This window comes from Ursus maritimus, unplaced genomic scaffold (genome assembly GCF_017311325.1).
Source record: "Ursus maritimus isolate PB19 unplaced genomic scaffold, ASM1731132v1 scaffold_4, whole genome shotgun sequence".
Lineage (NCBI taxonomy): Eukaryota > Metazoa > Chordata > Mammalia > Carnivora > Ursidae > Ursus > Ursus maritimus.
In genome coordinates this window covers 45863238-45888627 of record NW_024426552.1, presented here as the reverse complement: position 1 = coordinate 45888627, position 25390 = coordinate 45863238, and the positions used below count along the sequence as shown (strand labels likewise).

Genomic DNA, 25390 nt, shown 5'->3' with positions numbered 1-25390 from the left:
GTAAAGCATTTAGGCAGTGCCTGGAATGTAATAAATGTTTAAGAAGTGCTAGCTGTTGTTACTGGTATTGTTATTATTATTATTGCTCTTATTATATGGTAAAATGACTTTTTAAGAAACTGTTCTAGGGCGCCTGGATGGCTCAGTCTGTTAAGAGTTCAACTCTTGGTTTCGACTCAGGTCATGATCTCTCGGTCTTGAGATCAAGCCCTGCTGTGTCAGACTCCCTGCTCAGCAGGGAGTCTGCCTCTCTCCCTCTCCCTCTTCCCCCTACTCCCTCTAGTACTCTCCCTTTCTCTCAAATAAATAAATAAATAACTCTTAAAAAAAAAACAACAACAAAAAACAAGGCACCTGGGTGGCTCAGTCAGTTAAGCATCCCAAGGTCCTGGGATCAAGCCCCGCATCAGGCTCCCTGCTCGTGGGAAGCCTGCTTCTCCCTCTCCTTCTGCCCTTCCTCCCAGCTCATGCTCTCTCTCTCTCTCTCTCAAATAAATAGAAACCTTTAAACAAACAAACAAACAAACAAACAAACAAACAAACGGAAACCCAGTTCTGGCTTTTTTCCCTTTCTCTTCTCATTCTCTGGTACAGTACTAATAAGAAATAAAATTATGAAAATATGAGTAGAAAGAGGAAGAGTAAGTAAAACAAGGGCCCTAGAAAATTAACACCCTGCATAATCAGGTCTGGAATAACTAAGAATTGCCTACTTTGGCCAATCATTGAAATTCTAGTCTCTAAGCAAAGTCATGTAGGGTCCTGAACCCCCTGTGAAGATTTTCAAAAGTCTGTATGTTTGGCCCACCTTAGACTAACCAACTCCCACTGTCCAGAGGTGGGGCCCAGGTAACTATCCAATGATGCACAAGGGGAGCCCATCATCTCACAAATGCACTCAACTGGGTACTTAGGGATGACTCATTTTAGGTACTTTAGGTATATTTGGAAGATCACTATATATTCTAATATCTAAAATTTTGTGCCCTTTCTTCCTTTTTTTCTAATAGTGCCTTTCCACTTTGATTGAAAAGAAAGGCCATTTTCTCTATGCACATCCATGGGCTCCTTAAGAAAATTAAGCTAATAAATGTTACGGCCAAGTGTTTATGTGGTCTGACTGTGACTACTGCTGAGCTACTCCTAAGTAACTCGTATACCTAATGAGAATGTAGTTATGCACCTTCCCATCCCCATTTTAGAGCCACATAGATATGTACCCTGTATTAGATAGAGCTTGGTATTAGATAGATCTGTATATCTCAAAGACATGCCTTATTTCTTTTTTAAACAGTGGTTTTTACTCAATGAGAGGTGACAGCTAAGGGTTTTCTTCCCCCTTGCTACTCTAATGTGGTCCGATTTCTTTATATTGGTCTGGTTTAGGGCACTGGCATACTTCAAAGCTACCCTGCCAGAGGGAGGCTTCTTTTTTAGCATTAGGTGGGAAGTTTTGGGATGTGCTGTAGAGGGGTGTAAGAGGAAGAGGAGTGGAAAACGGGGGAAAGCACTGTAGCAAGAGTCTCCTGATGGTTTCTCTTTGCATGCTACTTTGCCCCTTTACCCATCAAGAGATTTTATTTTATTTTCTAAAATTGCCCATCAGCAAATCCTCAGTGGCTCCCCATGACATAGAAGGTAAAGCCCAACCTCTCCAGTCTGGCATTGGAGGCTGTCTACCACCAGACCTCAAGGGGTCAACCAAATTCCCAACACATATCCTCCAGTTTCCTCACAGCCTTTCAACATGCCCAGCACAGCTGGGGCCACAGCACCTGGAGCCCATCATCGTCCCATCTCCCCAGTCCTCCTTTCTCTGAACTCTAGCAGGAACAGTCTGTGTCATTCATTACGATTCTTAGTCATATGGGCTGCATTTTAAATTAATGATTTCATACATGTGTGATTTACCTCACTAACCAGACCAAAACTCCCCAAATTAGAGGACCATGGGTTGAATTCAGCCCACATACATGTTTTGTTTGGCTTACACAACGTTTTTGAAGAATGTGAATTAGTTGCCAGCATTTAAAAAAAACCTGGAGATGGCACATAATAAAAATCTGGATTTCTGACTTCTCTAGACAAACTGGAAGCTCTGACAATGTGGGGCCAGCATTCCAGGATGGTTCCAATAAGCTGGAGCTGCATAATGACTGATCCCTTCAGAGGTGCTGTGTCCTTTCCACTTTGGCATAGTCCCAATCACCCCTCTGTCCTGTACCTGGCCTCTTTCCACTCCCCTGTACACCTTCCTGTCTCCCCCTGCCATTTAAACATACAACCTCTGAACTACACTTTAAGTCCTTGGAGGACATGGCCTTTGTCTTCATCTTCATCCTTCACTTTCTCAGTGACTAGCACAGTGCTATTTACATACTAGGTGCTGAAAAACTATTTCCTGAAGGGAAGGAAGAAAGGCCACAAGTGAAGAAGCAGATGATAGCGATGGATCAGTGAGATGAAGATAAAAAGAGGCCAGGGTAAGGACACATGAGTGAAGGGTTTTATAGCATCTCAAGAATGTGAAATGGAAGACCTTGTTCTTTAATAGCATCAAAAGGCAGTGATTTATGAAGCTCTTTTAGAAAATTGTAAGAGGTATTTTGTTTTTAAAATGATAGCTTCCCAGAAGGTGGACAATGGAAACAACTTAGATTTATCTAGAGGCCCTTCAACTCTGAGTATACTTTACTGTGTCAATAGTGAATTGAGTCACTATGACCTTTTTAAAAGGAAAACCATGAACTTTGGAGTCTTACTTTGTACTGCTGATGAGGGAAGAGAAATTATCCTAAAGGCAACCTTCATTTCATGTCCATTTACAAAGTCTCCAAAGAAATACACTGTAAGAGCTGCATATTACCAAGGACCTTTTCCTGAACTTGCACCAAATGCCTTCTGCATGCATCCAAGCTGCCCCTTTTCACTCAAGTGTGAGTGAAGATCAGAAAGTCAGGAAGAACAGAGTTCCAGAATACTAAACACATTGTTCAATGATTAAATTTTAAGTTAAACTTCACAGATGAAACTGTAGCTCCAGGGGACAAATCATGGCTTAACTCAATGTTCCAACGGGAGACATTTTATACCTTGCCCCTTCTACTGAAAAGCCTCTACAGTTCTACTGCTGAGCAGATCAGGAAAAATTGGTCTGACTGATCTGTTGATGCCTCTGGGTTTGAGGGTATAAAGTGCACTGAGTTGATAGTAAGATGCTGGGGGATTCAGAGAAGAAAAGTGGAGAGATTTTCAACTTGTTCACTATGGGAGTTTGTGTTTGAATTAGAAGTTTGAGGAACTAAAGCTGAACAAAGCTTTATATTTGGGATGTGAGTACCTCAAGCTGCTGGGGCAGAGAGGAGGTCACTAATGGGAAACTTACAGAAGGATCCAAGAACAGACATCTGCCTCACTTGACTGTTTGTCAGATTTTCTCTGTCTGAGAAAAGAGGTGACCTCATTTTTCATTTGAAGAAATTACAACTTAAAACCCATACCCACTTACAAGCATCTGATTGTGGAAAGTTTCATGCCATAATTAGGAGCTTATCATTTAAAATCCCAAACTGTGTAGTATCACGAGAGAGTCAGTAGAGTGGGTCAGAGCATGAGTTCTGGGGTCAGACACACTTAGATTGAAGTCCTGGCTTTGCCAGTCAGTGGATCTGGGATAGGTAACTTCTTCCGGCCATAGTTTTCTCAACCGCAAAAGAATAAAAATAGTACATATTCCATGGGATTACTTTGAGGTGTGAGTGAGAGATTGCATGCAGAATACTTAGCACAGCACCTGTCAGGGAGCCTCCAATAACAAGCTATTTTCATCAGAATCTCTTAAAATGTAGAAAGATTTATATGGTTAGTTGGGTGAAAGGTCATCATGCCACATAAATTGGCATGGCATTGTGCTCACAGTTGGTAAATTTAAACAAGGTTGAGGTCAATGACCTCTGTCAGAAGAACATGGGCTCTGAGTGATTTTCCAGTAGGAGGAATAGGTTATGCTGAGCCAGTCACACTCACACTTCTTCCCTCTGTGATCAAATGCATGCATTTCTGAACCAGCTGGGCAAGCTGGGACTGCTCTGCATGAAGCCAACTGTCCCATATGGAGCCTGATCCCACAGTCTTGGATTTTAATCAACTGAGCTAACTGGTAACAGATAACCAAAGACATATTCCCTGCTTGCAGGAGGCCAGCAGACTTGTACAGGGACACATCACGAAAACTTTAACAAGATGCAGCACATAAAATGCATTTTAGTAATACCCAAGAACATGAGTTTGGAAAAACCGCAGCTACTCTGTCCATTCCAATTTATAAGCAGATTCTACAGCCTGAGAGGTCTAGGCTTTTATTGGCCTTTTTCCCTGATGATGTAATGAGTATCTGAAACTGACATGCCTAAAGCTGGACAAGAAGTTCAGTACTAGAGATCACATCATCTTTCCTTAAAGTAATATCTCACTGCATTCTTGATTTCCTGTAGAATGATCAGACACACGTGGAGAATGCAAAGCTGCAGAATATTAGAAAAGTTTATCTAGTTCATGGGAGAAGTAAAGAAAACATATGTTATGCAAAGAGTATAACAGCTAAACGTTGGCTCTGCCAGCACCAGTTTTCCTGAATCCAGGTCCAGAGCTTCCCATTATAATCTGCCACCCTGAGAAATCCAATCATCATTTACTCTTATAGAGCTACTCCAAAGTTGTAGACAAACCACCTGTTTTTTTTTTTTTTTAAATGGTCTGGAGCTGTCACCTGATTGTATGGATGTCCAAAGCAATGAGACATTTGTTTATAACTGCCTATATACTCAACATTAGCTGTGTTAATTGTACTACTAATCACTAGCACATAAGCCAGCAAGTGCTAGAAGCTTTTCTCACCTAGATGCTATTTAGTTCAACTACAGTATGTTATGAACTTTCCTTATCTTTGTAACACCAGCTAGTAAGTTCAGCAACTGTTTTTAATTTAATACTAAATTACAGTTGTTTAAAATAGATGTTTCTAGATTATTAAATAAGTTTCTAAAGCCTCTCATAAAATTTTAAAAGGTGAATGTGAAGTCTAGAATATTTAACAATATTTATGGAACGATGTATTGGAGATTCATCAGTTTATCAGCTGAAAATGTGAGAAAATCTCAGAGCTGAGTCAGACTTGGTTTCCACCTAGGGGCTTGCTACACTCTTAGCCAATAATAATTCTTGGTACCCTAACACTTTTCTATTATAAAATACACCTAAATAGTTTTCTTCTCTATTGCCTACATTTTCCCCCTTTCAAGCCCTAGCTTAAGATCTTGGTCCATCAGGCACTCATGACCTTGGGTAAATATGAACCTTCTTTTATCTGTGTCTTTACAGCCAGATCCGTCAGGATCTTCTTCCTTGAATGCTGTCTTGGTTTGGGCTGCTATAACAGAATACCACAGACTGAGTGGCTTACAAAGAACAGACATTAGTCACAGTTCTGGAGGCTGGAAGTCCAAGATCAGGGTGTCAGCATGGTCAAGTTCTGGTGAGGGCCCTCTTCCAACTGCAGACTGCTGACTTCTCTATCCTCATATGGTGAAGAGCCAAGAAAGGAAGCAATCTGTATTATGATTTTTATAAGGGCACTAATCCCATTCATGAGGACTCTACCCTATGACCTCATTTAATCCTAATTACCACCTAAAGGCCCCACTTCCTAATGCCATCACACTGTGAGGAAAGGGAGGGTTTCAACTATATGAACTTGGGGTAGCAAGGTACATAATTCAGTCCATGACAAATGCCTAAGACTAAGCCAGGGCTCTAGCACATGGGTTGCCCATGATACAATCTATCCTATCAGAAAAATGAAAGGACTGTAGAGATAATCTTTGCACTCCTTGGGGGGTAGTGATAAAAAACCCAATATTCATCATATTGTAGAAGGCTAAATATTTTAACATAAAACAAGCAGGAATGTGTACAATATTGAGAACATTGTGAAATATTAAGGCTAGACTTTTCTTGGGTTATATAACTCTTTTCTCTAAATTTAGTCACAAAAATTACCCTTCTCTCAAGAGTGTTTGAAAACTAAAGAACTGGGACAGGAAGAGATTAAAATGTAAATGTGAAAATAAACATAACAAGATGTTAACAATGGTTTTATGTGGTACGGTTATGGGTAATTTTTATTTTTATCTTTGTATTTTTGTGTATTTTCTACATGCTCCATAATGAACATGTTATTTTTATAATCAGAAATTCCAAGAAGCTTTAAAATAAAGGTAAAGATGGGTTTTTTAGGATTTACTAATATGAGGAAACACAAATTAGAGTTTTCCTACCATCAGGTGGTGACTGTCATAACACGATAGTATGTCCTGTGAATTCTGGAGAGGACCATGTAGCCACATGAATCATATAGTGAATATAATCATTGGCTGAATGAATCAAGTGTGCCAATGACATTGGAGATAATGAAAAACTAAGAGGGTGTTTTAGTGATACTGATGATTCCAAGAAAGCTAGAGAGGCATTATTCAGGATTCCAAGGTCAGTGGTTGAGGTGACAGCCTTCTACAGAAACACTATGAGTGTAAGAAGAAATTGATGTGATGAGAATAAGACAGGGAGAACTGGGAGATCCTAAACCCAGGATAGCGGTTACCCAGAGATGTTCTTTAGGGCAAGACCAATGACTATAGGGAAGACACTGGTAAGAATCTAGATAGGAGACTTCCAGAAAGACAATTCTAATCTGAAGTCAGAATAATGTGGACAAAGGGGTAAATGGCCAAACATGGAAGCAGAAAGGATAAGTAAAAAGGGCCATAAGAGGCTCCACAGGCTAGGAAAGCACATTTAAAAGTTTCAGGAAGGGCCTGCGCTGTGATTAATGAAAACCAGCCTCAACAGAATAACATACTGAAATTACCTTCTACTTTTGAAATTTTCAGTTCTTAAGTTTGAATTCAACTGTAACATCTGAGACAGTGAGAAAAACGTGGGGAAAGCCTATGGAATCCTAATGCACTGTGACTTAAGGTGTGCACTTTACCACTGAATTTGGGGGTATTGGTGGAAATCTGCCAAAAGATAGTGTAAACCAGAAGGAAGGAAAACCAATGATATGCTCTCCTTTGCCCCAGTGTGTTCAATACAGTTATTTGAACCACATTAGGAAGAAAATGGAGGTTGAATTCTTAAGTCTTGGGTCAGGGGTGGACAGTTCAAATGCCAACAACAGCCAGATAGGTAACATAAATGAATGAAATGGTTTAGTCCAAACTGGCCCACTGTGCAGGTGAGAGCCCACACTACGTCTGAAGGGACAGCTGCAGAAATGTGAACCTCAAGTTGCCAGATCTTCTGAGTTTTCAAGAAAAGCCAGATACCTGGATTTCTTTGTGATATCTGCTCTCGTTAGCAACTAATCCAATTTCTTTAAAAAAAAAAACCATCAGGTCAAAGAAAACATAACTGGGAAGGAATATTGTGTCTGGGATAGTTTGTGACCTTTGCCCTGGATCCTCTCTTCAGTATAACTGCATCTTTGGTTAAGGAGGGGATTTAAACACTATATACTATCTTGAAAGCATGCAAATATTTGACCTTTGGCCAGCCTTTAGAATACTAGGGAAGCTCAAGTGGTAAAAGAATCTGGGATAATGTAGCTCTTCACAGCTAATGCCTTGGGGAAAATACTACACAAGTTTAAGTAAGCTTAATGTCCAGATGTATAAAGAACAAAGTATAGAATTTGGGAAGAAGTTAAGAGTGGGCCAGAATCCATGCTTGAAAACACTGGCATGTAATTTACTTTGATTTTAGTAGGAAGTTGCATATGAATACTGGAGAACAAAACGGGGCCCTGAGGGGCAATTTTATAAAATGATACAGACTCAGCATATGCTATGGCAGTGACCAAAGAATTGATTAGTTAGGGTTTCTGTGGCTTTGGACAGATTTCCAGGTAAGAGACAATACGGCAAAAACAAATAACTACATCCCAAGAGGAAAGAAAGCTCATGAATGCTTTGTTTGAGACTAGATAAGTAAAAATGTTCAAGTGCAGACCCCTAAATGCTCAAGGAGGTGAGAGAATTTAAAAAGATTCTTACTACCTATATCAGGTGTGTGTCTTCCCACCTTCTCCCATTCATGTTTACTGGGAAACTGTGAATGTGACTTTATTTGGAAATATGGTCTTTGTAGATGTAAATACAATGAGCTCATAGTGGATAAGGGTGGGCCCGAAACCAATGATTTCTGTCCTTATTAGAAGAGGGAATTTGGACACAGACTACACACTGAAGGAAGACAATCATGTGAAGACAGAGGCAGATTTTGGAGTTACTACCACCATCACTACCACCCATGGACTGTTGACAACCACCAGACACTACAAGAGGTAGGGAAGGATTCTTCCAGAGTCTTTGGAGAAAGCAAAGCCCTGCTGACACCTTGACTTCAGCCTTCTAGCCTCCAGAACTGTGAGAGAATAAATTTCTCTTGTTATAAGCCATTCGATTTGTGGTAATTTGTTATGGCAGCCCTAGGAAACTATATCTTTTCAAGCCACTTCTGGGATTGAAGTCTTGCTATGGTGAATTATACAATGACTTACAATTATGGCCCAAATTGGAGCAATATGTAGAGTATAAGAGATAAAGGCACAGGAAGCATACGGTCAACAGAGCATGAAAACTCTCGTTTCTGGAGAGAACAGAAATGAGGAATAAAGACTGGTAACCAAATAGAGAGCCGGAGAACTCCAACTCCAGTGGTGTCATACTTAGCATTTATCTCAGAGTTGAACTAAATTTAATTTCACTTAGGGGAAATTACACATTGCAGATTTAAAAAATTCCAGTCATCTTATCCTTGCCCAACCTAGTTTCCTTTCTGTGAAAAAAACAAGCCATAGAAAATAACTACAAGGCATTTTAGATTTTATAAATGTAAAGAATAAGATTAATATTAATTTATTTATAACTTTGCCCCATTCCAAATACAAAAAACTGAAAGAACTGAAACAAGTTTATACGATTACTGCAGGGGGGTGCCTTCATTTTTGTTTTTGTAAAATTTTTAAATACAATTATTTTTGAATTTGGTTATAGGAAGAAATATAGCATTAATTTATCCATGGGTCCTCAATGTTAATACTTTCTCTTTGGTTTTGTATCTTCATGCCTAAGATTCCCTTTTTCCATACTAGTCTGGAATTTCTAATTTAAGCCCAGAGAAAGGGAGGAGAGGCTTTCTTAGTCTCACTTAGAGATTCAGTTAACAAAGTGACAATAACAGCACAAATGATGTCATAAGGCCCATCCTTCAACTGGATGCACTGAATTTTAGTAGGATACATATACACATCTACACATCACCACTAATGATCATTACCACAGCCACTATCCACCATCTACCTAGACCTTGGACCAAAAGCTCCTCTTGCAATTTGGGACACATAAATGAATCTCTTTTAAATGTGGTGTTCATTAGGAAGGTATTGCTCTGTATCAATATTTAGTTGATTTCTGGAATGTGGATGTCTGCTCAGGTAAAACTGCAATGAAGTACATTACCATAGCACATATGTGCCATAGTCAATTACATGTCAAGAAACGATTTAAAAAAATGTGGTGCCTGGGTGGCTCAGTCGGTGAAGCAGCTGATTCTTGATTTCAGCTCAGGTCATAATCTCAGGGTCTCGAGTTTGAGCCCTATGGTAGGCTCCACGCTCAGCAGGTAGTCTGCTTGAGGATTCTCTCTCCCTCTGCACCCCCCCAACTCGTGTTCTCTCTCTCTCTCAAATAAATTAATAAATAAATCTTTAAAAAAAAAAGAAAAAAAAGAAAAGATTCAACAACATCTGCTCATTACAAGTGTATATCATTGGATCCTGGTCAGCTCTGTACAAGCTGGACTCTCAGACAACAAGTTCTGATTAATGGTAGCCTAACAGATAACACATGTCATGAAAATATTATAGATAATTTAAAGGTGTATTGGTAAGTTGTCTGCACCTCCTCTGTGATATTTTGTTATTTATTATACATTTATAATATATATTTATGTATAAATATGTAAAATATTTTATAATGTATTTCATGTTATGAATACATGATTTAACATAAAATATATATTTATAAATATATGATATAGGAAATAGATTATATATTTGTAATATAGAAAACATAATAAAATGTATGTTTTCAGGAATGTGAGCAGTAAGTTTTTAGTATTTATTCAATTTTGAAATAAAATTATTTATGACTTTTTTTAAGATTCTGGATTAGTCTAATTGCATAGCATATATTGAGGTATCAAAATGGATTTTAAAAAACTGCAATAAAACAGATTGTGGGGGCACCTGGGTGGCTCAGTCGTTAAGCGTCTGCCTTTGGCTCAGGGCGTGATCCCAGAGTCCTTTTGGGATTGAGTCCTGCACCAGGCTCCCTGCTCAGCGGGGAGTCTGCTTCTCCCTCTCCCTCAGCTCCTCTCCCCACTTGTGCTTGCTCTCTCTCTCTTTTTTTTAAAAAAAAAAAAAAAAAGAAGAAGAAGAAGAAGAAGAAGAAGAAGAAGAAGAAGAAACTTTCTTAAAAACATAACCCTCTAGTACTTTATTAGCCTCCCTCACAACACTGAGTGATTTAAAAAGCTCTCTCCAAACTGACTCTTTCATCTTTGGTAAGTTCTGAAAAACCCTAAGGTTTCATGGGAAAGTTAGAAAAGCAATGGCCTAACTTCTGATCTTTATTGGGTCTGTTTGTCCCTAAAAGAGATGATATTCCTCTGAAGGAGTACTAAATGCAACAAGAGATTGGTCTGTTTGCTGCCACGGCTTATACTTGCCCCTTTTCTATAATGTACAGAAGCCAAATGTTCCCAAAGGCTTAACTTCAAATACTAGGGCGGGAAGGTAAAAGAAATAAAAGAAGAAAAAGAAAAGAGAGCTGTCTGTCAGTGTCAGGCAAATTTCTATAGTTCTTTTCAGTTGAATTTAGACATCAACTCTGTTTTGGCCTAAAACATTTATGCCTGATTCCTTTTTTTTTGTTTGTTTGTTTTTTTTTGTTTGCTATGCTCTTTTATTCCCTGTAAGACATAACTCATTTAGGTTTGAAAACAGGCTATTGTGTATGTGGTAACTTTCATTCCATGACACAAACAAAAGTGCTTTTCAACAATTGTCCAAGTCCATATTTAAGCAATTAGTTTAGACCATCATGTCAAGCCTTATACAATTCTGTGCAACAGATTTTCTTTAAAGAGTAAAATACAATTTAAGAAGCTGAAAGTAAATTTAACTAGGAGAAACCCTGGGGCTAGACAGGAATACTGGAATCCTAGTCTTTGTCCACACACAGGAGCTGAGTAACATAAAACTCACCTGGATCTGACTATTTTCTTTAGCTGAGGTGTCAACAGAGTAGAAAAGATTCCTGAATTGGGTTATGTTTTTCCTCTTTAAATGGGAGTCCAAAAAGTAGTTTAAGAATCATCTGGCACCTCCATTGCCATGAGCAGTTTCTCCCTTCACACCCCATGGTGGGATGTGTCATAGTAACTTTGTACCCACAGATATGGCTTCAGGGTGGCCCCTAAAATGGAGTGAGCAGTCTGTGTGGGCAGCTTGCTTTGCTTAGCTACAGCTGCAGGGAAGAGCTGGCTCCACTCTCCCTTCCTCCTCTTCCCCCACCCACCCCAAACAAATGCTTCAGGCAGCTGCCACACTTGAGTGGCAGTGCCCAAGGCTCTGAGGGTAAGGGAAGGGGAGAAATAAGGGGGGGCTCTGTAACTAAAACATAACCAAATTCGGGGATGAATAAGTGAGCTAACTTTAACTCTGCTGCTAGTTTTCCTGGTAAAATAGAGACCACGGAAGGTATGTGGTCCAGACTTGTCTGTCTCCTTCCATAATGGCTGTTCAGCAAAGCTTGGGATCTTGTCATTTGAGAAGAGGACTGACAAGAATGTGGGAAGATAATGTAAGCTAAAGTTGACTTGGATTGCAGCTCGATGGTCCATATATCCCAGTTTGCCTGAAACAGTCCTATATTATTAACTGTGTCTCCTTTTACTCTCAAAAGCTCTGGTCCAGTGTTTCTTAGGAGGGCATATTTATGATGTAGGGGGACAATTCTTCCTTTCATGAGTCTGCTTTGCTCACTGTAGAAAATTTAGCAGACCCACCTCTGCCCACTAAATGCCAGCAGTATACCTCCACCCTATCATTTTTTGCCCACCCTGTCATTTTGACAACCAAGAATGCCTTCACTCTTTTCAAATGCCTTCTAGGGAGAGCAGTAAAACCCTGATGGAGAGCCATGGAATGCTCTTTCAGTTAAGAAATGAGAAAGCTAAGGAGGCTAGGGAGGTGAAATGGTTTGATTAAGACCTAGTAGAAAGGCTGAGGCACTGTTTCTTGACTTCAAATTCAGTGCTCTTTCAAGGACAATTCTATTGTCCCATGACAGACAACTGTAGTTGAATCACTGTTTGTAGAGGCACCAGCTTCAGGGAAAGAATTCACATGTGGTAATAGCAGTGTTTTATTTGTGACCACTTAATCACACGCAGTCAGTAGCTTCATAACCCTTACTGTTTTCAGAGGCTATTAATAATAATGGTTTTTTCAAAGAAGATGTCAGACTTTAGATTTTTAAACTCATAAAATTTGAAGACAAGTCATCAAAACTTTCCAGAAAGGGAGTAGAGGGCTGTCATTATTTTTTGAATAAATGTACGTTCAAGAGGGGTTAATAACAATTAACAACAATAGCACCACTAAATATGCTTTTAAAGGACCTTTTCTTCAAGGAATTAAACATCTTTTCTTTCTTCTAAAAACATTTAAGGAGGGTGCCTGGGTGGCTCAGTCAGTTAAGCCTCTGCTTTCAGCTCATGGCATGATCCCTGGGTCCTGGGATTGAGCCCTACGTCTGTGTCTGTCTGTGTCTGTCGGGATCCCTGCTCAGTGGGGAGTCTGCTACTCCTTCTCTTCTCCCTGCCCCCCCCCCCCAGCTTGTGCTCTCTCTCAAATAAATAAATAAAATCTTAAAAAAAAGTTTAAGGATATAGCTTTCTCAAAAGAAACCAATAACAACACCTCCATGGTTCTTATTAGTTTCTCTTCCATAATAGGGTTTAGTGCTGAAAATAACCCTAGGAGGTGGGGCAGAGAAAGTGTTATTATCCATTTTACTGATGAGGAAATTGAAGTTAAGAACTTTTAGTGGCCTGTTGAAAGGCCAGGTTTCAGTCCAGTCCTCATTATATCATATCTTGAAAACTCACGTCAGGAGCACTGTTGAGAGTCAGCTAATAGATTTACTAGATTTCTGCCTGTTTCTCCAGCATTTAGGAGAAAATATTATTTTTCCCTCCACATAATTACTCATGGTCATTCATACTTGCTAACAGCAGAAGTCCTCAACCATGGGTAATGGGCACCCTGGTTCATTCACACATTCACCATTCACTGAGCACCTCGTGTCAGGCCTCCTTGAGGCACTAGGGATGCAATAGCTAATCAGACATGGCTTTGCCTCTGAAGGGTTCAAAAACATCTTGAGAGCCTCTTTAGTATTTCTTCAATTTGATCAGAATTGACTCACTTCGATTACCTTGTGCAACCATGGCCAAATGGTTGATTGTGACTGTCTGGTTGTGCCTAAGTCAGGATCTTACCCTGGGATACCAAAGTGACTTATCTTTCACTAAGCCCTCCCCTCAAAAAAACCCCCAACAACAACCAACTATAATAACCCCAAATCCTACAGTCTTTATGAATACAAGTTCTAGAAATAAACCTATGGTGTACCAGTTGACTACTACTGGTAAATTGAAATAGGCTGTTTATTTGTTTTCAGTGACAACATTGAGAATTAGATGACGAATGATCTGATGCCTTTAACTACATTGCCAAAGGAACAATAATTCTGAATTTCTCTTTTTAAAACACACTTGCTGCAGAAAGAGGAGCAGACTGTCTAGAATTGGGCTTTTATACAACTCTGAAGTAGTTACTGGGATCTAAATTGCTGGAATATCCTGCTCTGAGTAGTTTCAAATATTCTAGAGATTAGATTCATAGGGTTATCAGTGCCGTGGAGATTTGATTAGCTGGTTACTGTGAATACAGATAATTCTGCAGCTTGGGGGAAAACCAAGCTGTCACCATGTTACAGTTTCTCACCATCCCCTTGCCTCTCCATTCCCTCTTCTTAAAAAAATAAATAAGCAAGCATGTGGCAAATATGTTTCTATTTTCCCACCAAGAATGCAGACATGACAGTTTCTTCCCCTTCTCTTTCTCTCATCCTTCCCAGCTCCATTTCCCCCCTCCCCACCAAATGACCTCATCCCTGCGCAGAAAGGACACCAGCTGCAGGGAGGGTCTGCCTCTACCAAGCGGGATTATTATCATCATTAGTAATGCCAAGAAGCCCAGACAGCCTTGTCGACATGTGCAATGTGTTACAGTTCTGTGGTCTCCCCACATTCACAACGAAGCTGCTGTCTGGAAATGTAAAGGCTTTGCCTTCCTAAAAATATTACCAAAAGAATATTTAGATATTTCTTAACAAATCCATCAGTGACTATAGCAACAATGATGAAAAACTGCCAAGCTGATGAACCTGGTGGTAGCTTCACAAGTCATTCTGGCACAAAAGTCTCACTTCAGAAAAATGAAGACCCCTGATTTTTCATGGGAAGAATTATAGGAGCTTGTTTGCAAGAGAAGGGCTGTCTAGAAAATAAAAATTAGAAAAAAAAAATTCTAAAACACTGGCACAATGAAAGCTAATGTTTTAATATCAGATATATCCCTATAGACTCATGTTCATTTCTTCTTCTCCGTTCTCCTGTCAATTAGTCCAAACTCATTCCAGAGAATGAGGCTGTGGGATTTTACCAGCCGTAGTAATAATAGCAATTACCATATAGTGAGTGCTGACTGTGGGCCGGACACAGAGCTAATATGCAATATGCATGTGTCTCAACTCCTTGAACAGACAGATCATTACTTCCATGTTTTAGATGAGACAACTGAGGATCAGAGAGGCATCCTGGGCCCTCCTCTGAAAACACGCTCTCTTCCTAGGTGATCTTATCCATACTCATGGCTTCAAATATCATCTGGAAGGTGTTACCCAATTTATATTTCCAACCTAGATCTCTCTTCTGAGCTCGAAATCTGTTTCTACAGTTACATGTATGACATCTCCACTTGGATGAATCACAAGCATCTCAGATCAAACATGTCCACAACTAACCTTGGGGTCTATTCCTGCCCCTATCCAACCCCACCTATAGGTGAGGTAGGCACTCCTTCAAAAGTTCTCACATCAGGAAACAGCGCCTCATGTTAGAAAACTGAAAGTCATCAGTGACACTCTTGTCTTCTGTAATGCTACCAATCCAAGCAGCCACCAAGTCTTGTAAACTCTACCTTCCAAATCCGTCTTGAAACCATCCATTTCTCTATTGACTGCTACCATTATTTCTCACTTAGAAAATGGCATTAGTCTCACTGATTTTCTTCTTTCACTCCTCTCATCAATTCTGTGATGAAATAGAACAGAGTGATTCAAACAGGAATATCATGTTTGAATCATGTCCCCCCTGCACCCCCACCCAACAAAAAAACCAAAAAACATGTCAGTGGCTACTCACTGCTCTTTGAGAAGGCCAAAATTCTTGTCTGTGCCAACAGGCCCTGCTTAATCTTGGTTCCTCTACTTCTGTATCTTTCCATTTTCCTCTTGGTCATTGGGCTTCAGTCTAGCTCAGTTTTTCTCATTTCCACTTTGTACCAAGTTCCTTCCTGACTTTGGGTCTTAAAACAAGCTGCCCTTCAACCTGTGATGCTCTTACATTCTTCCCTTTTTTTGCCTATTCTTTGAGCCTCAGTTTAAATATTATTTCACAAAACAGTCTTCCCTGCTCCATTGACTCAGTTAGAGTCCCCCAGGGTTTCTTCTTATGTTTACTGCGAAGGAAATATTTATTTAAATGTTTACTTTTTTTTGACTTCCCTAACCAGGGTATAAACTCAATACAGTGAAAGACCTTGTCTGTCTTGTAAACAAGAGTACTCATTCTCTTAAAATCTTGCAAAGCAGAAGAGTTCTTTATAAATTCAACATACCATAATCAGTTTCAGGGATGTAAATTTCCCAAGTCTCAAAGCCCTTAGTGACTCAAATGGCTTGATGGATGAACAGATGGTTGAAAGGAATGGGGTTTGGGAGTATGGTGGGATTGGGAGGAACCTGTCTCCCACAGCACATGTGACATAAGAAACATCAACTGGCTTGCATGAGCCGTCATAATGAAGAACTGATGTGGCTGAGAGAAAGAAGACTTTAGAGATTGTGGAGCTGCTGTAAGTCTGAATGAAATGAGATTTAAAAACCAAGGGAACAAATCTTTAATATAGCTGTAAAGAACAAAGGCAGAGAGATTTTGAAATGACCAAATATATTCATCTAAGGGGAAAGAAAACTTACTGGATGTGGTTTTCTGCATATATCTTCTCTCTTCTCCCTCCTTCTAAGTGTGTATATTGTGTGTGTGTTGAGAGTGTAGTGCAGATAACACAGAATGGGGTAAAGAACGGACTACTAGAAATACCTGAAAGAAAGCCTCTCTGGGATTTGAGGACTGGGGGTTAACTGTTTTCCATCTGACACCTAGGATGTTTGCCTCCAGAAATACCTGAATGAAAGCCTCTCTGGGATTTGAGGACTGGGGGTTAACTGTTTTCCATCTGACACCTAGGATGTTTGCCTCCATCACAAATCTACATCTACTACTCTAAAAACATCCGCTGCTGGGTGGTCTGTCAATGACCCTTGGATGGATGTGAGGAGATGAGCACAGAAGGTGTGGACTATAAATTTGAAGCACAGACTACATTGGACCCTCATCTCTGTGATTCTGTTCATGCAGTCAAGTTTTCTTCTGAAAAAGTGCAGACTTCCCTTTTTTCCCACAACGAATGTGGACTTGTTACATTTGCCCTAGTTGTCAAGGTCTGGGAACTTTGGCTTTTTTCCTCTCCTTAAATCCATTTCTTTTCCTGAAATGTCCCAGCTTCTCACAAGAAACACTCAAGTATTAGGAACTTTAAAAAGTTTATTTCTTATGTTGCTGTCCCTTTGTGTGGTAATCACAACTGGGTTATCAGCTTTTTGGCAAAAGAAAAAACAACCTGCTCTTAATTTCCCCTTCATGCCCTCCATAAAAGGCAACAAAAATCTTCAGTAAATTCAGTGTCATCCAACATGGTTGCAGTTGCTCTGATTAATTACATACTCTGGATAATAGTGTCTGAACCACACAAGGAGTACCATCTTTCAAAGAATTAAAATAAAATACACTTAGTAGTAAAATGATACAGGACCATACCAACACCTTTCTTTGATTAGTAAGAAGGAGCACACAAGGGTTGGCTAAGAAAACATGAGATAACAGAGTTTATGGTGTCTATTATTGGTTGGTCACAGAGGCCACTGTATTTGTTATGGACTGATTTCTCATACAAAAACATAAAGCTTCACTTTGAATTTTATGTTTATGGTACAAAGTTCTGTGATTAGATAATTCTCTTTGTATGGAGCTGGGGGTCTCTTTTTAATTTCAGTGACTAATTTTTTCCTCCAGTGTCATAATTTTTGCCCTTTTCAGCTCCTTCAATATTTAATAATAACTTTAAAGACAAAAGTCTGCATTTTTATTAATCTGACAATGTTTTAAGGAGGGACAAAGATCCTGAATTTATGACAAAGAAAGACAAGGGCTGCAGAAGGGGATTCTGTTAGAGGAAAGGAAGTGACAAAGACTGTGTGACAGAGAGGAAGGAATGGGTAATGGCTAAGACATTTCATGAACTGTAGGCTGTGCCTTTCTATTGTCTCTTTCTGCTGCCATTATTTTTTAAATCACATTGTAGCTGGGGTTAGCATATGATACACTTTCATTTTGAGAGAAGAAAAAGCTGAGGGAAATCAAGGCACAAAGTGAGTTTTTCTTACAGTTTAAAAGATCCCTAGTAGATCTAAAATCATGTCATATGGTCATAAAATACCCGATTTCAACCCCATAGCTGGGCTGTCTGCATTCAGTCCCTGCTCCCAAAGCAAAACACATACAACTAATTCTATTTTTTTGGTAGGGCAATTGTTGATTAATGAATCATCTTTCCTGTAATTTTTATTTTTTGTAGACTTAGTTTGGCTAGGTTCCCCGGCATTCCTGTTGAGGTATGTAATGGAAAATTTGACCTCACACTCTTTGCTTTTTTGTAACATCACAAAACACTGATAAAACAGGGCTACAAAAAGCTTGGAGATGAAGGGATGCACAGAAAGAAAAAGCTCAGTGTGGAAAGGAACAAAGATATACTAAATCATCTGGAAAGTAAATATTTAGCCTCATAGACATGAAGTTACATTTATCTTCAAGGACAGCTCATTTGTTGCAGCTTAGGATGTCACAGTGTTTCCGTCATAATTTTGCTTTTCTAAAGAGACTATAAACCAGACATAAAAAGCCATTCTCAAAATTAACTTGGAACACAGGCAGACCATTCTGTAGATCCTATAATTTTTTCCCAAAATACTGATTTAGGGTGGGATAGGCAAAATAAAGGTGTCAGTAAGTGATTTCTTATATTTAGTTATATCTGAGTTGAAGTAAAACTTTGGCAATCATCCTTCTGTGATCACATCCAATTGTCTATGGAAAATGTAAAAGCTCACAAAGTCAACTTGGTAACTGTGAAACTTGGGATTTGGCGCAGAGACATGCTTTAGGATAGGTCTTTCAGCAAAATTCATAGTAGAATGAATGAAATGGTTATTAAAACCATCTTCTGACTTTTGATAATGAGACTTTTCTTTTTAAGATAATGAGACTGTACACTCTTCCCTAAAGCAAATAAATTACTACTTTAAAGACATAATCCAGACTTGAGGGGACACTACCCAGCCACGGACTATATGGCCTGAGAAAATATCAACTTGACTATGACAGGACAAGGGACCCATAAAACTCCCAGCACCAACCTCTCAAAATGACACAGCCCCCTGGTATAGGACATCCAAGGTGTTTCATGATAACATTGGGTGATGTTGTATACTATCAACCTTTATAGTCCCCATGGCTGTCAGAATGCATACAAAGAATGTTCAGTTTATTAATCACCTAGAAGTGCTGCAAAAAAAAAAAAATGAAGGGGGTAAGGAGCAGATGTGGAGAAGGTAGTACAAATCATAACTTCGTTACTAAGATTGCTGGAAAAATGTACAGTTGTTTCTTGATGCTAACTAAGGCCTTTCTAAAACCACCAATGTCACATCTGTGTACTCTTCCCTATAAAAATGCACTGTTATTAACTGGAACTATAGAAATAATTCTCAGTGGAGAGAGCTTTAATATACTACCTATGGGCTGGATGAATAGTCTTTATTTGAATAATAATGATTTTCTTCTTTCATAAAGACAGAGTTAAGCAGGAGAACCATAAAATATGCAAATAAGCCACAAGAGAAGAGTTTCTCTTTGTTGAATTTTATGTTGTAAGTGGTAACAGATGGTTACCTGTTCCAGAGACTGTCGTAGGTTCCTACTTCTCACTGACTTTGGCAGATGCAGGAGGAAAAAGGAGCATTCAGACTGCTTGGAGTGATTCTATTTATCCACTTATAAAATGCGGTGGATGGAGAAAGAAAGTGTTAACTACAAAGGGAACGATTAGGGGAAAAATTACCATGTGCCATTTAATATCCTGTTTAAGGGAAGTATGAGATCTTGGTGATACATTAAAGTATCAACTCCAGGGAGGACAGTCTTTTAGATTCTATTGGATTTCTAAAAAATTTCCTAGGTCTTATTTGGTTTTTGGCTTTCCTCAGATACTCCTGGTATTCCACATATTAGAGGAATGTTAAATTTCACACTATCTAATTTGAAGTAAGTTTTATCCTTCTACTCCCCATGGGGTATTAAATGAAATTGATATTTGATAGAACTCCAATGAAATCAGCTTTATACTTTTCAGCTGTTGATATTCCTGTAGCAGGTGATATACTTTTCATAGGCCATTACTCCTATGATCAACAACACTTAAGAAAAAATGTTGATAAGTTTTTTTGAGATCTAGTTAATAAGTGAACCAGACTAACTTAATCAGATGAAATGCGTAATGGTTTTCATCATTACAGTGAAACATCTGGGAACATCTTTGTGTTTGATGAACTATCAATTATAATTAAGTATACAGTAATTTCTATAGCAATAAAATAGGGGTGAAAAGTATAAATTTCTATTTTCTTCTATAAGGATTAAATTTAGGAGTTTTTCAACTCTATGAATGCTGAAATTAATGAACATGTTCCTCAACACCAAATTATCATCTCTTTGGGCAAACAATTTTGTGTGCATATATATCTTTTCAGAGACATTTTATACATATGCAGACAAATATGTGTATATTTTTTATTCCTTCTAGTATATGTAAATGGTAGCATTCAATATACACTGTTTTGTACTGTGCTTTTGGATTTAACAGTATACTTTGGGGGTCTTCCCATATCAATACATTAGTACCATCCAGTCTTTGTTTTTGAAGGCATTGTATTTCATCAGTATTAAACAGTCCTGTGGAAGTATATTTAGGTTATTTCCAATCTTTTGTCATTACAGATAATATCTGTTCACTTTAAAATTAAACCAAACTGTTTTTAAGAAACTAGATTTGACTGACAAGTTTTGCTTATTTCTACTTTCTATTCCAATTCTCTGTGAGTAGCAAAATGGTAGAAAAAGGGGAAAAAAGGAAAGATGGGGTCTTAGCTAATCAGCTTTTGGATAACTAAATATCTTACTTATTATTTTTTTGTGATTAGTAAAGCAGTATTTTCTGGATAGGCTAAAAAAATAGACTCATTACTTCATTACTATTCTTATTATTTCTATAATTTTTATATTTTAATGAGAGGAAAAGAGGAAAAGGAAAAACCCAAGAAGTTCAGAGCTAGTTAGTGAAAGGAGCAGATCTAAAATGTGGTTTTGTGTGGCCAGAAAAGCTACTCAGGTAATTAGAAGAAAGAAATCTGAAGTAGAGCCCCAGATCTGCACAGGCCTTATCTGTATTTTGGGGGCAGGTTATTATCACCATTTTCTTCAAAAACATTTAAGCATGCACTCATATGCAGCTCTACATGAGAAGCTTTCCAAAGCAAGCCAGATGGATACAGCGACTCTTACCAGGACAGAGGTAAACCTAAATGCAGGTATACCTCAATTTACAGATGGGGGTTTGGTAAACTGTGTTTTAATGTTTATTACTTTTTTTTAAATTTTATAATTTTATTTTTCATTTTTATTTTATTTTGTTTTTTAGAGAGAGTGAGTGCAAGCAGGGGTGGGGGAGAGACAGAGGGAGAGGGAGAGAGAGCATCTTAAGCAGGCTTCTTGCTCGGCACAGAGCCTGATGTATGGCTCGATTTCACGCCCCTGACATCAGGACCTGAGCTGAAATCAAGAGTCGGATGCCTAACTGACTGAGCTACGCAGGTGTCCCAAATTTTATAATTTTAGCATGAAGACTGCCATTAAAAAAAATTTCTATAGCAAATTTGTTGGGAGAAAGCAATTTTATATTCCTTAGTTTATTTTTGGGTATGACTTTAAGATTTCTATATTTTGAGTTGGCTTTATTTAAAGTGAAGATAACTGTTGTGTGTGCGCACGTGTATATTTGCTTTGTTTTAGCATTTTAAATTTAATTTTGAAATAACTTCAAACTTGAGAAAAGTTGCAAGAACAGCACAAAAACTTTTTGATGCACCAGTGATTTACCAGTTGTTAAAATTTTGTTACTTATGTATTTTATTCTCTTTCCATATATACACATTACTTGTTTTTCTAAACTATCTGATTAAGTTGTAGATATCATATCCTTTGTCCCTAAATACTACCAATGAGTATAGTTCCTAAGAACAAAGGTAATCACTTACTTAATGGCAGTGCAATAATCAAAATCAGGAAACTTACATAGTAACAATATTATTTAGTCCAGAATCTAATTCAAATATTTTCAATCGTCCCACTAATGTTCTTTTTGCGTGTTTTTTTTTTTTTTTTTCCTAGTTCAGGATACAATCCAGGATCACAGATCCACTTAGTTTTCACATGTCTTTGGTTTTCTTTAATCTGAAACAGGTCCTCAGCTCTTTTTTATGTTTTGGGACACTGACATTTTCTTAAGAGTATCTTTTAGTTTGGTTTTGTCTGATATTTCCTTAATATTAAATTAATTATGCATTTTGAGGGGCAAGAATATCACAGATGTCTTTTATCCAATACATAACATCCAGAAACACATGCTGTCAGTTTATTTGATCACTTGTAATGGTAATTTTGATCACTTGGTTAATGTGTTATTACCAGGTCTCTCCTCTCTAAAGCTACTATTTCCTATGGCCATTAATAAGTAATTGGTGGAGAGTCTCTGGGATATGTAAATACCCTGTTCCTCACTAACTTTCACTTCTAGTTTTGGCAACCACTGATACTTCTAGCTTGAATCAATGTAACCATGATGGATGCACAATGATGATTTTCTAACCTATCATTCATTCCACATTTCTTAATTGCCATTTTACTGTAAAAAGAGCTTTTCCTTCTTATTCATGGAGTATCTATTTATTTATCCTCATTATGAACTCACAGATTCTTATTTTATGAGTTGTATTTCATTATTATTATTAGTTACTTTGTTGCTCGAATTGTCCCAGATTTGTGGGAATTCTTTCAAGCTGGTTCCTGGGTCCTTTTGACATATCCCTATCATTTTTCGAGCACTTCCTAATATGAGGGCATGAAAAGATGTTTCAAGGCTCATCTTGGTTTTCCTCCCCCCATCCCTGAAAGTCAGCCACTTCTCCAAGGAGCACTGTTTCCCTGTGGTGGGAAAAGAGATTTAGAAACCAAAATCTTGGTGCCATGTGTACTCACTGCTACTGGGTGTCACTGTTTCAAGGCCCTTGTAGTGAATGGGACCAGAAAATTTTTCATGCTTTAAAAAGGTCTTCATAAAAATAGTTCCAGGGACTCATACCATAGTTATTCCTTTTATGTTAGGTTTTGCTATGTTCAGAACTGGTTCAGGTATTTTAGTGTTTGGGTCTATGTTATCAACTTACATTATAATTATATTGACTACTAAACATTATTACCCCAGATAGAGTTGATGATATCTCTGAAAACAAGGGCCATGTCTTATTTATTCATTTTATCCTCAAAGTCTAACAAAGCTCAAATCACCTAATAGACAATCCATGGAAATTACATGATGCCTAGGGTTTCCAGTGAGGGGAAAGGAATATAGATGTAATAAAGATGGCCATGAGTTGATGACTCCTGCAGCTGTCATGGGGGTTCCTTTTTTTCCTCTATATTTGAAATTCTGTATAATAATGAGATAATTTAAATGGCTACCAGGAAAACATTGATGGATCTCTAGGGCATTATGCTAAGTGAAATAAGGCAGACAGAAAAAGACAAATACCATATAATCTCTCATACGCAGAATCTTAAACAAAACAAAACAAGCTCATATATACAGAGAACAGACTGGTGATTGCCAGAGACTGGGGTGGGAGAAATGAGAGGAATGGATGTAAAGATACATCCATACCATATATACATATGCAAATAAATAAATAAATAAATAAATAAATAAATAAATAAATAAAGTTCAAATCTATTCCTTAAACACAATAAGCACATAGAAAATTTAGCTGATGTTATATTTTAATTTATTCTCACATATAAGTGGCTTGAGAATATTGCTCTAGTTCTGTGTCAGATTTTCCTAGATACCCTTGGCCTCAGAGAGAATGGAAAATTAATGAACATAATGCTATGCTGTTCTAAAATTTCTGTTTATAGAAACTCAAAGTCTCCCAGTTATTTTTTCTGGAATCCTGACAGATGACCCCATATATAATTTGAAATTCCAATCTCTGGCTAGATTGTTCTAAATACATGTGACAGGAATAGGGCAGGTTGTCATTCCCAGAAACACGTACAATAATTCCTTTCCATTCTGTATTAGCTAACAGAGTGGGGAAAATGTCCAACCAATTCACATTTATTCAGCAAGATCCTTTGACTAAGAGATTAGTAGATGTTTAACTCCTGAGTAAAAAGGATCCGTGCTTTTTGTAGGAAAGTTTTAATATATCCCTAGAATATGGGGGCAGGGACTAAAAATTATTCTGAAGAATATGGCCATGATTTTCCCTTCGCATTTTATTTATTTTTGGTTGCCCCAAATTTAAGAAATTCACTTTAATCCCATAAACATAATCGAGCTTTACAAATGTTGTGATCATATCAAAATACTTTTAGATATATCCTCTGATTTTATGGGTGTTAGAACAAATAATTTTCTAGTTTATTTAAATCTCCCTAGTTTTATAACATTTTTCTGAAGGAAATTAGTAACACTGAAGGTTCATGATCCTACCATATTGCTTAGAATATCATGGTCTAGAGCTGCGCCATTCAATTGGATAGCTGTTGGTCACATGTGGTACTGAGCACTTGAAGTAGCACTTGCTAGTTCACAGTAAGATATTCTCCAAGTATAAAATATATAGCAGAGAACAGAAAAAGAATAAAATATGTATGTCATTAATAGTTGTCTTGAACTGACTACATGTTGAAATTATAATATTTTGATATAATGGATTAAGTAAATATAATATTAAAATGGATAAAAAAGAAGGGATGATAAAAAAAGTTTCCTTGGAAAGCTGTTACACAACAGTGATATGAAAACAAATATTTAAAGGTAATCAAGAAATACTCCCTTAACTGAATAGAACAAGTTTCTGCTTCCCCTATGGCAAAATTTATTAGTTTGGTGGGGTGAAAAAAAGTCAAGGCACTTGGATTACCAGGAACCAGAGCGCAGTATCAGGTTCATGTGAATGCCTCTTCATTTAAAATTTAAGAAAAAAAAAATGCTTATAGAATGCTCATTTATTTATGAATTTAATTTTTAATACATTCGGTCTAAGGGACTTGAAAATGTCCATGGTTTTAACTGCCACACCACTAATGTAATCTTAGAAGCACTAACTTGAGACACAAAAAAATTTGGATAATCATTTTAAATAGATATTTATGATATCAGAACAACCCCTAAAAAATAAATAGGCCTTAGAGCTACTTGGAGAAAGACAAAAACCTAGCATTTTGCTTCAGAAATATATGAAGATGGCTTTTCTTGACAGCCCAAGTTGTTTTCTTTCTTTCTTTTTTCAGATTTATTTATTTGTGTGTGTGTGTGTGTGTGTGAGGGAAAGAGAGG

The 25390-nt window shown here is 37.9% G+C and overlaps 2 protein-coding genes across 12 annotated transcripts in view; one reads left to right on the top strand and one right to left on the bottom strand.

The window, feature by feature from the left end:
* The window catches only part of CMSS1 (cms1 ribosomal small subunit homolog), a 392506-nt gene that overhangs the window by 143119 nt on the left and 223997 nt on the right, over positions 1-25390 (bottom strand). The window lies entirely within an intron of this gene.
* Positions 1-25390, top strand: part of LOC103673245 (filamin A-interacting protein 1-like) — a 189635-nt gene that overhangs the window by 49085 nt on the left and 115160 nt on the right. For 8 of the 9 annotated variants that reach the window (XM_008701993.2, XM_008701992.2, XM_008701985.2 and 5 more), the window contains one exon: positions 8273-8401. The exons of the other annotated variant lie outside the window; for it this stretch is intronic. The gene's annotated coding sequence lies outside the window, so the exon portion shown is untranslated. The remainder of the gene's footprint in view (positions 1-8272; positions 8402-25390) is intronic. 9 annotated transcript variants of the gene reach the window in all.